General features: G+C 43.8%; 1 protein-coding gene across 2 annotated transcripts in view; it reads right to left on the bottom strand.

Moving 5' to 3' along the window:
- Positions 1-16,029, bottom strand: part of RGS6 (regulator of G protein signaling 6) — a 495,104-nt gene that overhangs the window by 390,873 nt on the left and 88,202 nt on the right. The gene's annotated exons all lie outside the window — the stretch shown is intronic.

Below are 16,029 nucleotides of genomic sequence, written 5' to 3'. Positions count from 1 at the left end.
ATATTTGATATTTAAAATATGTTGTCATAGGTGCAGAACCCTTTATCATTCAGCTGGACACAGGCATACAGCCAGCACTATATTATTTAATTTCCTGCAAACTAGGAGAGGTGCCCTTTATTTTTTATTCAAAATGAACAACAGCTCTTGCAGAAAGCAGCTGCTCCACCACTGGAACCTATTAGCATTGCAGACAATAACATATGAAAAGCTACTTCTCCACAGTGCTTGATTTTGTATCAGAATTCACTGTTGAAGGAAAAAGAAGTGTTAGTCAAAAGCAAACATGAACCAATGAGGTATGTCACATATCGTTTATGATACCACTATGATGACTTCAGATTCAGAGTGTTCTCCAACATGGTTGTTCATTTCTTTCTTGTAGTCTAAGCAAAATAAATAAATAAATGCTTATATGCAAATGGTACAGTAGTAAGGAAAGCAAACTGTTAGACTATCACAGTACAATATGGTCACTATAGTAACATTACTCAATAAAATGTTACTGCATCAGGAAATACTAAGGATGAGCATTTGTGAGTACACATTCCGTTCCTTTGGACACCTAAACATGTAAATGACTTCTATCCATGTATCACAAGTAAGCCAATAACTTAGTGAAAATCAATTATTATGGGGCCCTTTTACAAAGGCGCATAGGCGCCTACACGCATCCAACACGCGTCAAAATTGGCATGACCACCCAGCTACCGTGTGCCCCGGGTAGTAATTCCATTTTTAATGCACGCCCAAAACACGTGGTAGAAAATATTTTCTATCGCGTGGCGCTTACCATCCAGTGAGACCTTACCGCTAAGTCAATAGGTGTCAGTAAGGTCTCAGCCCAAAAATGGACGCGCGCTGATTTTAATTTTGCCGCATGTCCACTTTCTGGCACAAAAAAGCGCCTTTTTTTCCGGGCACGCTCAGCAAATGGACCTGTGTGCGTCCAAAACAAGAGCCTACACCAGCACATGCCACTTTTAGGAGCGCCTTAGTTAAACGGCCCCATATCACTAACCCCAAGGGCATAAATTAAGAAAACAAGTACGCACACCAACACCACCTTTGGACTTGCAGGCTGTTAAAGAAATGTACATTCAAGCACTGTAGATATTTTTCTGTCCCTGGAGGGTTCACAATTTTAAAAAGAATCACAAAGAGCTGCAGTAGGATTTGAGCTAGGGTCCCTGGCCCATTGCTCTAACCTTTAAGCTATTCTTATATTTGATGATTTTATAATGTGGACATTCCTATAATGCCACAATGCCATCTGTGTCAAGGCATTGCAAGTAGTTCAGAACGGCTGCTAGAACAGTAATGGGGGTAGCAAGGTATTTTCGTATAACACCTGTGCTTGAACAACTTCACTGGCTCCTCGTTTTACAGAGGATTCAATTTAAAGTATTGACTGTTGTACAGCAAGTCCTTTTCTCTATTGCTCCATTCTATTTGAAACAAGCACTACAGATTTACTGCCCACGGCGTACACTGAGGTCTGAAGCTGCTATGCTTCTTTCAACTGATGTGATTAGACAATTGCATTATGTGGACACTCAGGTCTCAGCTTTCGCTCCAGCTGGTATCAATTTGTGGAATGCACTATCCGGACACCTTCAGCAATGAAGTAGTAAAACACAGTTTAGAAAGTTGTTGAAAACACAGCTGTTTATGTCTGCCTTTTTTTAAATTTTATGAAGAATTGAACAAATTTTAAAGTGATTCTCTGGTGTATGTATATAGTTGAGTTCTTTTTTCTTTTTGAATAATGTGAATGTTATCTTGTAAACCACCTAGTCGTAGGTGGTATAGAAATATTTTAAATAAATAAATATGTCCCTTGTTTTGCCTTGTTCATAGTTTGGATGTTTCCATTTGTAAAATGGATGTTTATGCTGGACGTCACCAGCACATGGACGCCCATTTCTCATGTATTTTAGAACAGGCTGTACATCAGCAGATCCTGTTCTGATATGCTAGCACCACCAGCAACGTACTGACCTGGACATCCTTAGCAGTAGCGTTCCTTGGTCGGCTGCCACCTGGGGCGGATCACCTCTATGCACCCCTCTGGGTGCAGTGTCCCCCCCCCCAGGGGGCAATGACCCCCCCCAGTACATCACCGTTCCCTCCCTGGCGCATCACCTCCCAGCTCCCACCCTCCCGGGTATATTCTTCTTATCTGCTGGGGTGCTGGGAGCAGCCGCAGGGCTGTTGGCTCCACTGGTTCCCTGCTCCCTTTGCCCCGGACCAGGAAGTAACAGCACAGGGAGCAGGGAACCAGTGGAGTCAACAGCTGCATGGTTGCTCCCTGCACTCCTCCTGCAGCAAGTACCCGGGGCAGACCGCCCCCCACTGCCCCACCCTCGGTACGCCACTGATCCTTAGTCTGAGTTGGATGTCCTTTTAAAAATCTGCTTCTAAATAGGGAAAATAAGAAAATTCATAGTGCCAGTACTAAGCACTTGTTCTGAATGAGTTAGAAGTGAAAAGCAGCAAGAGAAAATGGTTAGGAAAAGAGAACCCTTCTCTACTTTCCACTGATAAAAGTCATGTTCACCAATGTCCAGAATAATAATTGCTTAAAAGACTTGACAGAATCAGCATATTAAAATCTCTTCAATGCTTATTGGCCATGTTCCTACTTATAAACCTCATTAAGAGAGTATAGACATTGTGGCATTAAGAAGATTTATTGGCTGGCTGTATAGGAAATACGATAAGGAACTCTTGAAGCCAGACATGGAATGGGTATGCTGGGTCTTAGCCTTCTGCAAGGTATAGCTTTTGTAACTGTACAGTAATATCTAGCAATGTCAATGGAGACAATACAATTGGGCAAGCAAGTCTTGGGCTAGACAAAAGTAGGGGACTCAAAATGTAGACATACTGCAACAATGCCACCTATAGCTCCATGTGCTTTCTTCCAACATAGGCGTTCAGTGATTCAGCTAAGTCGGGGTGTGGTTATGGTGGAGCTGGGGTAGGACTAAACTTAAGGCAGAAACAACACCTGTGTAGTAAAAGAACAGTGAGGGCACTTTTGGACACAGCAATGAAGGACCTCTTCACTGTGTCTCTGATGCAAATGCACAGGCTATCTTCCCCTAGTACCTCTATTACTGATGGTATGCACACTGAGGGGTCCTTTTACTAAGCCATGGTAGCAAATGGGCTGCATTAGAGCAAGTGTGTCTTTTGGGTGCACACTGGGTCATTTTTTACCGCATCTAGGGAAAAGGGCCTATGTTAAAGGGCCCGGAAAATGGGCGTGCGCTAAAATTGAAACCAGCGTGCATCCATTTTTGGCCTGAGACCTTACCGCCACCCACTGACCTAGCGGTAAGGTCTCATGCGCTACCTGCATGGTAAGCATGCAGCACGCACCAACTGCTGTTTACCGCCGGTAGAAGTCTGAACCACATCGCCATTACCAAGTAGCCATTACCGCTGGAGCCCTTACTGCCACCTATTTAGGAGGTGGTAATGTACCCACGCTACCTGATTAGTGCAAGGCACGCCTACTCTCCACCCACAGACACACCTCCCATGTCAAAAAATAAAAAATATTTTTAAATGCGGGAGTAGCGCACGCTGATGGCCAAACTACTGCGGGACATCTCAGTGTGTCCCACGGCAGTGCTCTTTTAGTGTGCTGAAGGCCTGCATTAGGCCTACCATGCCTTAGCAAAAGGACCCTTTAGTGTTTAAAATTCTGTTTTCCATGGAACTCTATCCTCTGCCTTAGACACTCTTGCACCTTTGATGACCCGCCCTGTAAGGCGTACAAAACCTCAACCTTGGCTGACTTCTAATATCCGCTACCTACGTTCCTGTACCCGCTCCGCCGAATGCCTCTGGCAGAAATCTCGGGCCCTTGCTGATTTCTTACACTATAAGTTCATGCTGACCTCCTTCCAATCTGCTCTTTTACGTGCCAAACAGGATTATTATATCCAACTGACCAACTCTCTTGGCTCTAATCCTCGACTTCTCTTCACCACATTGAACTCTCTCCTCAAGGTGCCCCCTCCCCCAACTCCCCCTTCATTATCTCCTCAGACCCTTGCTGAATTCTTTCACAATAAGGTTCAAAAGATAAACCTTGCTTTCTCTACCTCACCACCTCTCCCTTCACTAGTCCGTTCCCCTCTCTCTCCTTCCCCTCACTCCCTTTCCTCCTTCCCTGAAGTTACTATTGAGGAAACTACACTTCTCCTGTTCCTCTGATCCCATTCCCACCCACCTTCTTAATGCCATCTCTCCTGCTCTTATTCCTTTTATCTGTCACATTCTCAACCTCTCACTTTCCACTGCGACTGTCCCTGCTGCCTTTAAACATGCTGTGGTCACACCTCTCCTTAAGAAGCCTTCACTCGACCCTACTTGTCCCTCTAATTACCGACCCATCTCCCTCCTTCCTTTTCTCTCCAAATTACTTGAGTGTGCTGTTCACCGCCGCTGCCTTGATTTTCTCTCCTCACATGCTATTCTTGACCCACTACAATCTGGTTTTCGCCCTCTCCACTCAACCGAAACTGCGCTTACTAAAGTCTCCAATGACCTATTACTGGTTAAATCCAGAGGTCAATATTCCATCCTCATTCTTCTTGATCTTTCCGCTGCTTTTGACACTGTCGATCACAGCATACTTCTCGATACCCTGTCCTCACTTGGATTCCAGGGCTCTGTCCTTTCCTGGTTCTCTTCCTACCTCTCCCTCCGCACCTTTAGTGTTCACTCTGGTGGATCCTCTTCTACTTCTATCCCTCTGCCTGTCGGCGTACCTCAGGGTTCTGTTCTCCTCTTTTCTATCTACACTTCTTCCCTTGGTTCATTAATCTCATCCCATGGCTTTTCCTACCATCTCTATGCTGATGACTCCCAAATCTACCTTTCTACCCCTGATATCTCACCTTGCATCCAAACCAAAGTTTCAGCGTGCTTGTCTGACATTGCTGTCTGGATGTCTCAACGCCACCTGAAATTAAATATGACCAAAACTGAGCTTCTCATTCCCCCCCCCCCCCAAACCCACCTCCCCGCTCCCCCCGTTTTCTATTTCTGTTGATGGCTCTCTCATTCTCCCTGTCTCCTCAGCTCGAAACCTTGGGGTCATCTTTGACTCTTCTCTCTCCTTCTCTGCTCATATCCAGCATATTGCCAAGACCTGTCGTTTCTTTCTTTACAACATCCGTAAAATCTGCCCCTTTCTTTCCGAGCACTCTACCAAAACCCTCATCCACACCCTTGTCACCTCTCGTTTAGACTACTGCAATCTGCTTCTTGCTGGCCTCCCACTTAGTCACCTCTCCCCCCTCCAGTCGGTTCGAAACTCTGCTGCCCGTCTCGTCTTCCACCAGGGTCGCTTTACTCATACTACCCCTCTCCTCAAGACCCTTCACTGGCTCCCTATCCATTTTCGCATCCTGTTCAAACTTCTTCTACTAACCTATAAATGTACTCACTCTGCTGCTCCCCAGTATCTCCCCACACTCGTCCTTCCCTACACCCCTTCCCGTGCACTCCGCTCCATGGATAAATCCTTCTTATCTGTTCCCTTCTCCACTACTGCCAACTCCAGACTTCGTGCCTTCTGTCTCGCTGCACCCTACGCCTGGAATAAACTTCCTGAGCCCCTACGTCTTGCCCCATCCTTGGCCACTTTTAAATCTAGACTGAAAGCCCACCTCTTTAACATTGCTTTTGACTCGTAACCACTTGTAACCACTCGCCTCCACCTACCCTCCTCTCTTCCTTCCCGTTCACATTAATTGATTTGATTTGCTTACTTTATTTATTTTTTTGTCTATTAGATTGTAAGCTCTTTGAGCAGGGACTGTCTTTCTTCTATGTTTGTGCAGCGCTGCGTACACCTTGTAGCGCTATAGAAATGCTAAATAGTAGTAGTAGTAGTAGTAGTAGAACTGAGGTGGGGGGGGGGGCTGCATTTCTTGTTATACAGCTGAATCCTTTCCATTGATAGGAGCATATGCAATGAAACTGGTGCAAAACCAGTTTTAGGGTGGGCTTGTAAAAAAGCCACTTAAAGATTTAACATGCTTGAAGTATAAAAGTCAGAAGTAGTTTGGTCATTCTATCCTTATGCATGGAAACCCAGAATTACATTGGTTACAAATGGGAGCATATTACATACATAGTGATAGCGTGCTAAACTGACCATGCCATGGTTTGTTTGTTTTTCTATCTTTGTTCTCTCCTTTATTTAATAGTTTTTGCTTTATGGGTCAATAAGGTGCACGGAAGAAAGGTGTCAGAGGTGGATGGAGACAGAAGGAAGCATGCTGCCCGACTCACAAACACACCACCATTTTACTAGCTCCCCCTCTACAACCATCTTATAGTACAGTGAGTCACTGCTATAATTGCACCACACAGTTTGCTGCTGCCTAAAGACTTTGCAGATATGAATTCTGCACTCTAATCATAATTATTGGTGAGCTCAAAACAATTATGAGGCTCAGGCTAGTATTCATTCTCAGGCTTCTGAATGTATCATGTGATATTTGCCTATAACAAAAAGTCACTGACAGTAAAGACCTTTGTCCTCTGGGAATCTATTGCTGCCTTGGAAATACATTTGCCTTATGTAAAGAGTGGCAGATTTATTGTGTGTGTTTTCTGTCACCCTCCCTTCAGTATTTGTCATTCTGTCCCTCTTCTCCTGTTTCTGCTGCTGCATTTTAAAACATTTCTTGGTATATTTCAGCGCTGCCAAGATATCTAGTTCCAGGAGGGAAACAATTCGGTCAGCTCTGGTTTTGAACTTGCATCCCAAAGCAGTGTGGTACTTACAAAGTGATGTGGAGGGGCATTTTCTAAGGGCGCCCATCTCTGAAGATGTCGCCGTGAAGGGGCGGGGCATCTCGTATTATCGAAATCTTTCGTTTTGATAATACGGTTGGGGACGTCCAAATCTCAACATTAAGGTCAACCTAAGAGATAGTCAACCTAAATGTTGAGATGGTTGACCTTAGAGATGGACGACCTCGGTTTTCGCCGATAATGGAAACCGAGGACACCCATCTCAAAAACAACCAAATGCAAGCCCTTTGGTCATGGAAGGAGCCAGCATTCGTAGTGCACTGGTCCCCCTCAGATGCCAGGACACCAACCAGGCACCCTAGGGGGCACTGCAGTGGACTTCACAAATTGCTCCCAGGTACATAGCTCCCTTACCTTTGGTGCTGAGCCCCCCCCAACCCCCCCCCAAAACCCACTCCCCACAACTGTACACCGGTACCATAGCCCTAAGGGGTGAAGGGGGGCACCTACATGTGGGTACGGTGGGTTTCGGGTAGGTTTTGGAGGGCTCCCATTTACCAACACAAGTGTAACAGGTAGGGGGGGTGGGCCTGGGTCTGCCTGCCTGAAGTGCACTGCACCCACTAAAAACTGCTCCAGGGACCTGCATACTGCTGTGATGGAGCTGGGTATGACATTTGAGGCTGACATAGAGGCTGGAAAAAATGTTTTTAAATAATTTTTTAGGGTGGGAGGGGGTTGGTGATCATTGGGGGAGTAAGGGGAGGTCATCCCCGATTCCCTCCGGTGGTCATCTGATCAGTTCGGGCACCTTTTCGAGGCTTGGTCGTGAAAAAAATTGGACTTAGTAAAGTCGGCCAAATGCTCGTCAGGGACACCCTTCTTTTTTCCATTATAGCCGAGGATGCCTATCTCTTAACCACGCCCCCGTCCCGCCTTCGGTACACTGCCGACATGCCCCCGTGAACTTTGGTCGTCCCCACAACGGAAAACAGTTGAGGACACCCAAAATCGGCTTTCGATTATGCCGATTTGGGCAACCCTGAGAGAAAGACGCCCATCTCCCGATTTGTGTCGGAAGATAGGCGTCCTTCTCTTTCGATTATGCCGCTGATAGTAATGTGGAAGGGCATTTCGAAAAGGAGGTCCAGCTCATAATGTCAAAATGGATGTCTATCTCACTTTTCTTTTTTGAACAGGAAATACATTAAGCTTTCCTGTTTTAAAATACGTGAGATGAATGTCCATGTGCTGGAGACATCCAGCATGAACAGCCATTTTACATACTAGAACCCCCAACTTATGAATGAGGAAAAATAAGTGACAAAGGATGTCTGTCTGGCAGGATGCTTAGAAAATGCCACACAGACAGTCCTGCTGAGCAGAAGGGCAGGCTAATGGTTAGTGCAGTGAACTGTAAATCAAGGTACCCAGGTTCAAATCCCACTTTAGCTCTTCTATTTTAGAATTGTGAGCCTTCCAGGAACAGAAAAATATCTAATATATATTACTAGTAAAAAAGGCCCGTTTCTGACACAAATGAAACGGGCGCTAGCAAGGTTTTCCTCGGAGTGTGTATGTTTGGGAGAGTGTATGTGAGAGTGACTGTTTGAGAGTCAGAGTGAAAGTGTGAGTCCAATCCATGCTCCTCTGTCACCTGGCCCCTCCATTCATCCCTATCCAGCAATTCCGCTCTCTCCCTGAGGCCTGCCCTGCAATCCATATGCATCCATGGCCATCTGTCCCCTCCATTCATCCCTATCCAGCAATTCACCTCTCCCTGAGTCCTGCCCTTCCAATCCATGCCCATCCATGGTCCTTTGTCACCTGGCCCCTCCATTCATCCCTATCCAGCAATACCCCTCTCTCCCTGAGGCCTGCCCTGCAATCCATATCCATCCATGGCCATCTGTCCCCTCCATTCATCCCTATCCAGCAATTCCCCTCTCTCCCTGAGTCCTGCCCTCCCAATCCATGCCCATCCATGGTCCTCTGTCCCCTTCCCCCTCCATTCATCCCTTTCCAGCAATTGCCCTCTCTCCCTGAGCCCTGCCCTCCCAATCCATGGCCATCCATGCTCCTCTGTCCCCTGCCGCCTCCATTCATCCTTTTCCAGCAAGTCCCCTCTCTCCCTTCCATGACCCCCCCTTGCATCCATGCTCCTCTCTCTCCCATGTGCCAGCCTGGCCCGCCCTCTTCTCCCCCCCACCCTTCGCATCCATGCTGTCGTTTCTCCCCTGCCCTCCCACTCCCATTGTTGTACTTTACTGGCCACCCTCTTCTCTCCTCCCAACATGCGTGTTTTTGTTTTTTTCTTGTTTTTAAATTTACCTCCGTGGCGGTTCCGGCAGCGAAGCGTCAGGGAAGGAGGCGGTGCTCCCGACGTGTAGGTTTCCCTTCGCTGTGTTCCGCCTTCTTTTGACGTCATCCTTGACGTCAGAAGAAGGCGGAACACATGGAAGGGAAGGCTAGACGTCGGGAGCGCCGCCTCCTTCCCTGACGCTTCGCTGCCGAGCGATGCGATTGGTTGAGTGTCATTGCTCCGCCCTCGACGTCATCACGTTTGACGCGTGGGCGGGGCAGACACAATGCGATCTCACCCCCTTCACTTTGCTAAGAGAGGCTTCATTAGAACGTTGGAGGTGCATTTTATATAGAGAGATTATTATTAACATTTGTATAGCGCTACCAGATGCACGCAGCGCTGAACACCTGACACAGAGAGACAGTCCCTGCTCGATAGAGCTTACAATCTAAAAATACAGACAGACAAGACAATTAAGGGCGAGGAAAGTACTGGGTGAGAAGGAACAAGAATAGGGGAATTGAGTAGCCACTTCAATAGCCTTCAGGCTTGCGGGTAGTTTATATATTTAGGTACAGTATGTATTTTTCTGTTTCTGGAGGGCTCACAATAAAAAAAAAAGTAAACTGGGATTTGAACCTGGGTTCCTTGATTTAAATTGAAATTTAAATATCCTTCTAAACATCCTTGACTAATATGGAATCTATGGAGCCGTTCTCGGGCTTCTTAAGGTCAAGATCATATCAATCAATCACGGAGTACCCCAAGGTTCTCTGCTATCTCCCATTCTATTCAACAACTCCTCTAGGCAACTTACTAAAGAAAAATGCTCTTCCTACAATCATATATGCTATGATGTTACCATTTATATCCCATATACCAAAGAAATACAAGAAATCTCACATCACATCAGATTAGGCATCTCTCTAATGGAATCCTGAGCATCTAATTTCAAATTAAAACTCAAAACTCAACAAAATTCCTAATACTTACTAATCCTCATCACCCCATAAACTTTAAAAAATTTACAACTGAAAACACTACTTATCCCTTTGACTCGACTATGAAAATCTTAAGAGTCATGTTTGATCAATGTCTCACCCTTGAAAACCAAGTTTCTAAAGTGACATCAAGTGTCTTCCATTCATTAAGTAAACTAACGCGACTAAGACCATTCTTTACTAAATCATTCTTTTGTACTTTAGTTCAATCCCTAGACCTAACAAAATTTGATTACCTGCAACTCTTTCTTCTCAAGAAATTACAAACTGCTCAAAAAAACTGCTGCATATCTCATATATAGATCACCGCACTATGCCAAAGCATCTTCTCTTCTGCATGGCTTGCATTGGCTACCAATAAGAGATAGAATATTATTTAAGCTATGCATTTTCATTCACCAAATTTTGTTTGGTTTGGCTCCATCTTATATCAACAACCTCACTGAATTATCTTCACGTAATGCCTCGTCATTATCCAGAGAATATCTTACCCTACATTTCCCTAAATGCAAGAATGTAACATACAAAACAATTCATACGACTAATTTCTCATATCAAAGCACCAAAATTTGGAACTCTTTACTACAAAATATTAAATGCATGACTGCTTATTTGTCATTCCAAAACCTATTGAAAACTCGTCTCTTCAGTTTAGCCTATAAAGGTATAAGAATCTCTATGTAATAAAATCCAAACATGTTCCTTTACCCCATCTTCCACAAATTCCATCTGGTGTCTATTAACTATGTCCTTATATAATTCTTCAAGTTATAACTTGAATACCCAATTTAATTCACAACGCATTACCTTTCTCTATTTATACTTGCTCTTATCAAGTTTATTGTCATACCACTTCATGATGTATTTTACTTGCTGTTAATTATATGTACATGATTACTATCTTTTTCTAATTCTCAAGTAAGCCACATTCAACCTGAGCTCCTCTCGGGCTAATGTGGGATATAAATGTCATAAATAAATAAATTCCACTGCACTAACCACTAGGCTATTCCACAGACTTGCTTCCCACTTTGCTAAGAATGCCCATAATAGCTGAAGATGTCATACAGCCAGGTATCCTCTTTCAATTTACTTTCAGGGGAGAGGGAGAGAGGGACCAACCACTGGGGGATTAAGAAGGTGTCATGCCTTAATCCTTCCAGGGTCAACAACTCAACCAGATCACCTTTTTGTATCCTGGACGTGATTGAAACAGGTCTAACTTAGATGCCCGTCTTTTTAGGTTTGGATATTTCTTCTTCTTCAGCAATTGCTGTTGGACATCCTGATTTTGGGCCCTCCCCAGTCCTGCCAAAAACACACCCACAACACACTCCTTTGCTATTTGGACATACAGCAGTGTTGGTCGTCCCTATTCTGCCTTTGCAAAATCAGGATTTGGATGTTTCAAGCATATGGATGTGAATTTCTGCCTTTTGAGCCTTCCATATGCTTCAAAAACAAGCACCATATACACCTGTATGTCTTTATACAATACTGTGACAAATCCTTCAGAAATGGTGCCTAGGTGTAGCATGATATGAGGATTTTTTCAGAATTATTGATTTTGCTGGAATCAGATACAATATATATAAAATATATATATATTTGCAAAGACTTCTTGGAGTAGTATCAGAAAAATTGGTCTGTAATAAAGTCTAGCTGGGTGGATGCTTAAAACGTCAATCACCACATCTCCAAAGAACAAAAGTCTGCATATTGACAGCAATCAAAAAGATGGGATGAAACTCACAGACAATGACTCAGAAACTGAAAAGCCCATCTACCTACCTACCTAATCTAATAAAAGAAAGCCCATCTACTCCAGACAATGACACTTTTAATCCTGTCAAATACCAGATGGCCAGCCAGGAACTCTTATGATGTTACTAAACATGTGACCAGCTACCCTGCTCCATTTTCAAAAACCAAAAGAGAACCTGTTTTCATTAGATCAAATACACCCCACCTTTCAGCCTATGATCTAACAAGAAATTATAAAACCCTAGAACAATCTCAGCCCTCTCTCTCTGCTCCGCTCTGATCTGCATCTCTATGGACCTTCACTGAATCCCTGGGCCTTGCTGGACTTCACACGCATCCAAGATAAGACTTTCTCCAGGCTCCAGCAACAACTCTGCAACAAAAAGACTTCTTTTCCAGCAGGGACCTCCTTCACCACTCCAACCAGCAGCCTCCACCAAAGTGAGTTACTATTAATCCAGCCTAATTTATAATTCAGACTTTCTAACAATATTTATCTTATGGCACATTTCCCTTATGTAAAATCCCTAAAAAGAACTGCCTTTTTAACATTATTATATTACCTGTATTGTAAATAAACATTTTATGTTCTGAGCACATGTCCTTAAACCTTACAGCAGGTTAATGTAATTCCCCAACTATATCCCTTCAATCCCCTTTCCCCTTTTTTTTTTTACATTTTTCAAGGGCTATCCCACTTATAAATTAAGCCCATAGATAATATAAGCAGCTGCACTTACTATAAAGATAACTATACTAATATACTGAATGGCTGTTTAGTCTCATTTCTCTCATTTTAATTTACATGCACTTCAATATTTTTTTAGTTTTACATTCTCAGACACTCTATCTACTGATTGTATTAAAAATATTATACACTGGATGCCAAGATTGTGTGCCAGCACTCAGTGCCAAGATATTGGTGCCACAGAACTTCAAATTAGGATAACATCGTTGCCAAATCTTCTTCTGATGCAGGGGAAATATTTGGAAAACAAGTATTTTCCTTTTCCACACTTTCTCCCTAAAATGTACCCATCCCATCCTTATGAATGTTAATGGCAGCTTCATCTCTTGGGAGCTTGTACATTTTGGCCTGTACGTTACAATGGCTACAAAAATAAAACTGCTTCTAAAATTTAAGAAAAAAAACAGTTTGATGAGTACACATCCCTGATCAGAATGCAATGATATTAAAAAATACATATTAACGCTTGCCAAATGATTGGATACCATCCAATGAACAATAATCAACCCATATAGAAAGTACATCCCCTCTATTTTCAGAGTAGACAAAGGAATAATTTGGCTATGTTGTAGTTTATGTCGATCAAATCCCTGACAAATACTTTCCTCTCATTATAATTTTATAGTTTACTAAACCTTGCCATATCGCCCAAGCTGACTCGCAGAACTGTCTGGTTTACAATCTAATAAGAAACACACAACAAAGGAATGAAAAAGAATTACAGTATTCAGCAGGAAAGAAGAGAGTCATACCTAAACAGAGGAGGGGAAAGGGAGGGAAAGAAGTAGGAGGGGAAAGAAAGAGGAAAGGGAGAACACATGGGTGATGGTAACTGTAAGAAAATTAAAATTCTGAGGCGAAAGCCTGTTTAAAAAGCCTAATTTTTATACCAGATTTAAACTTCTTAAAAGATGCCTCTGCACGAAGGGAGGGGGGAAGAGAATTCCAAAAGAAAGGAGCTGCAAAAAAAGAAAGCATGATGGTGAATAAATTCTAACTGGGCTGATTCGGGGTTTGGAAACACTAACCTGTGGTCATTAAGGGGCCCTTTCACTAAGGTGTGCCGAAAAATGGGCTGCGCTAGTGTAGGCGTGTGTTTTGGGCACATGCAGATCCATTTTCAGCACACCTGTAAAAAAGGCCTTTTTAAAGTTTTGCCAAAAATGGATGTGCGGCAAATTAAAAATTGGCGTGCAACCATTTTCGGTCTGAGACCTTACTGCCAGCCATTGACTTAGCGGTAAGGTCTCACGCGTTAACTGTGCGTTAATCATCTCTGCGCACAGAATGACGATTACCACCCGGTTTCTGCCGCGCACCAGAAAATAAAAATTATTTTCTGGCACACGTAGCGGACTGGCGTCAAAAATGAAATTACCGCAAGGGCCACATGGTAGCCAGGCGGTAACTCCAAATTGACGTGCGTTGGGCGTGCGTAGGCGCCTACGTGGCTTAGTAAAAGGGCCCCTAATTGAGCAAAGCAGACGGACAGGAGAACAGTAAAGCAAGGTAATCTGGGAGACCTACTTTACATGCTTTGAAGGTAAGGGTAAGTATCTTGAAAATTATACGCTGTTCTATAGGGGAGCTGATAAAGTCAGCTTATTAAAGCATTGTAAGTTGGTGTAATTTTGCCTTTATCTTAGTGACCTCTCCGTATTTTTCACTTTCTACCCTGTGGTAGAACCGCAGCAGGATCTTGTGGCTGAAAGAGCTGACTACAGACCCTTCAAGAGCCACTTTCAATGCTGTTGTATGGCCATCTGTTAAAGGTCATCATACAATCTGTTCCTGTCTCAGTTCACCTCACAAGGGCATTGAGAGCTACTTGAGCAGCACTTTTACTTACAGCCAGTATCGGAAGAACAGAATCGAGCATTACACATTGGAGGTCGTTTTATAAACTTGTTCACAGGTAAAAAGGCTTTTGTAACATTCCCCCAGGGGGTTACATGTATAAAAGTAGGTGAAGCGCAGAGGTGTCCCCCATCCCCAGTCTGTTTGGATTCATCCTCACCCCAGCCATCCCCAGTCAAACTTTTTTCCATTCCCACCCTATCCCTCATCTTCTTCCCCATTTGCCATCATATCACTACCATCCCCCTGGTTTTCTTTCCCATCCCTGTACCCAACCTGCATTTGAGTGATCTTGTAATTTCAAGAAAAACATATGTGACCCGATGAGTGAAAAGTTACCAAAAGTGGGGTTACAGATAAAGGCTGTAAAAGTTTGGAACAACAACTTTCATTTTTGAAAGTTTTCTGTACTGTAGGGTCATCAGAATGGGACTATGTAATTTTTTCACGGCTTTGATGTTTTTCACCTTCTACAGCTTAAAAACTAATAGTGTCTAAAAGGTACCTAAAGTGCGGGTACGTGATTTCTGGGGTTAATTACTTTTTTTTTTTATTGATACACACTTCTTATTTTATAAAGACATAATTAGTCCATATCTGAGGCTGAAATTTGGCAGGATTCTGCAGCTGATATCTATCTTGTTTATATTAATATTTGTTTATGTTTATCTCATCTTGATGGATTGCTTTTTTAACACATAAATCAAAGCAATGTACACAAATACATAATAATTAGTTAAATGAAAAGAATGCCAATAAAAACAGCAAAGAACCTTGTGGTATAAATAAATCACATACCCCACTTTTGGTACCTTTTTGCTCAATGGGTCACATATTCCTATTATTAACACTTTATGTTAAGCAAGTAAGTAAAAAACTTAAGCAAACAAGTAAGTGTGTACTGATAAGTAAACTGTTTTGTTAAATATCAGACTCCATATTGTTCTCACTAATTGACACTAGAGGTGTGCACAGGGACATAATCTAGTCCCTATCCCACTCTGTCGCCAGTCAGTTTGGATCCATCCCTTCCTCATCCCCAGTCAATTCTTTTCCATACCCACCCCATCCCCATGTACACCTCTAGTATACAGGCAAAGCAGCACCACTTTTAGCTGCCTGCCCTTGCCCTGCATCGTTCTCAGTCTCGGCTCGGGATTCAATATGGCCGCCGAGAGTTAAAGCCATTTTGAATCCCGAGCCGAGACCGAGAAGGATGCAGGGCAAGGCAGCGCTCCGGGCAGGAAAGAGGGGGCTCTTTCCTGCCCCGAAGAGGTCACTAGACCACCAGGGCAGTAGATAGTAAGTAAAGGGAGGGGAGGGGAATTTGTGATCCGGGGGAGGGGAGGGGAATATGTGACCTGGGGGAAGGGAATATGTGACAGGGGGCGGGGTGAGAGCGAGAAAGGGCAGGGCGAGGATCCGAAAGGGACGTGGTGTGGGTGGGGCAGGGGCGGAGCAGGGGGCGTGACATGTGTCCTCTTTTTCAGAGGACAAAATATGGTAACCCTACACATAGGCGGGAATATGTCAGAGGGATGGCTGTGAGGCTGGCACAAGCAGTGTGT

This window comes from Microcaecilia unicolor, chromosome 9 (genome assembly GCF_901765095.1).
Source record: "Microcaecilia unicolor chromosome 9, aMicUni1.1, whole genome shotgun sequence".
NCBI lineage: Eukaryota > Metazoa > Chordata > Amphibia > Gymnophiona > Siphonopidae > Microcaecilia > Microcaecilia unicolor.
The sequence above is the reverse complement of the archived record's forward strand: the minus strand, read 5'-3'. Positions and strand labels throughout refer to the sequence as shown.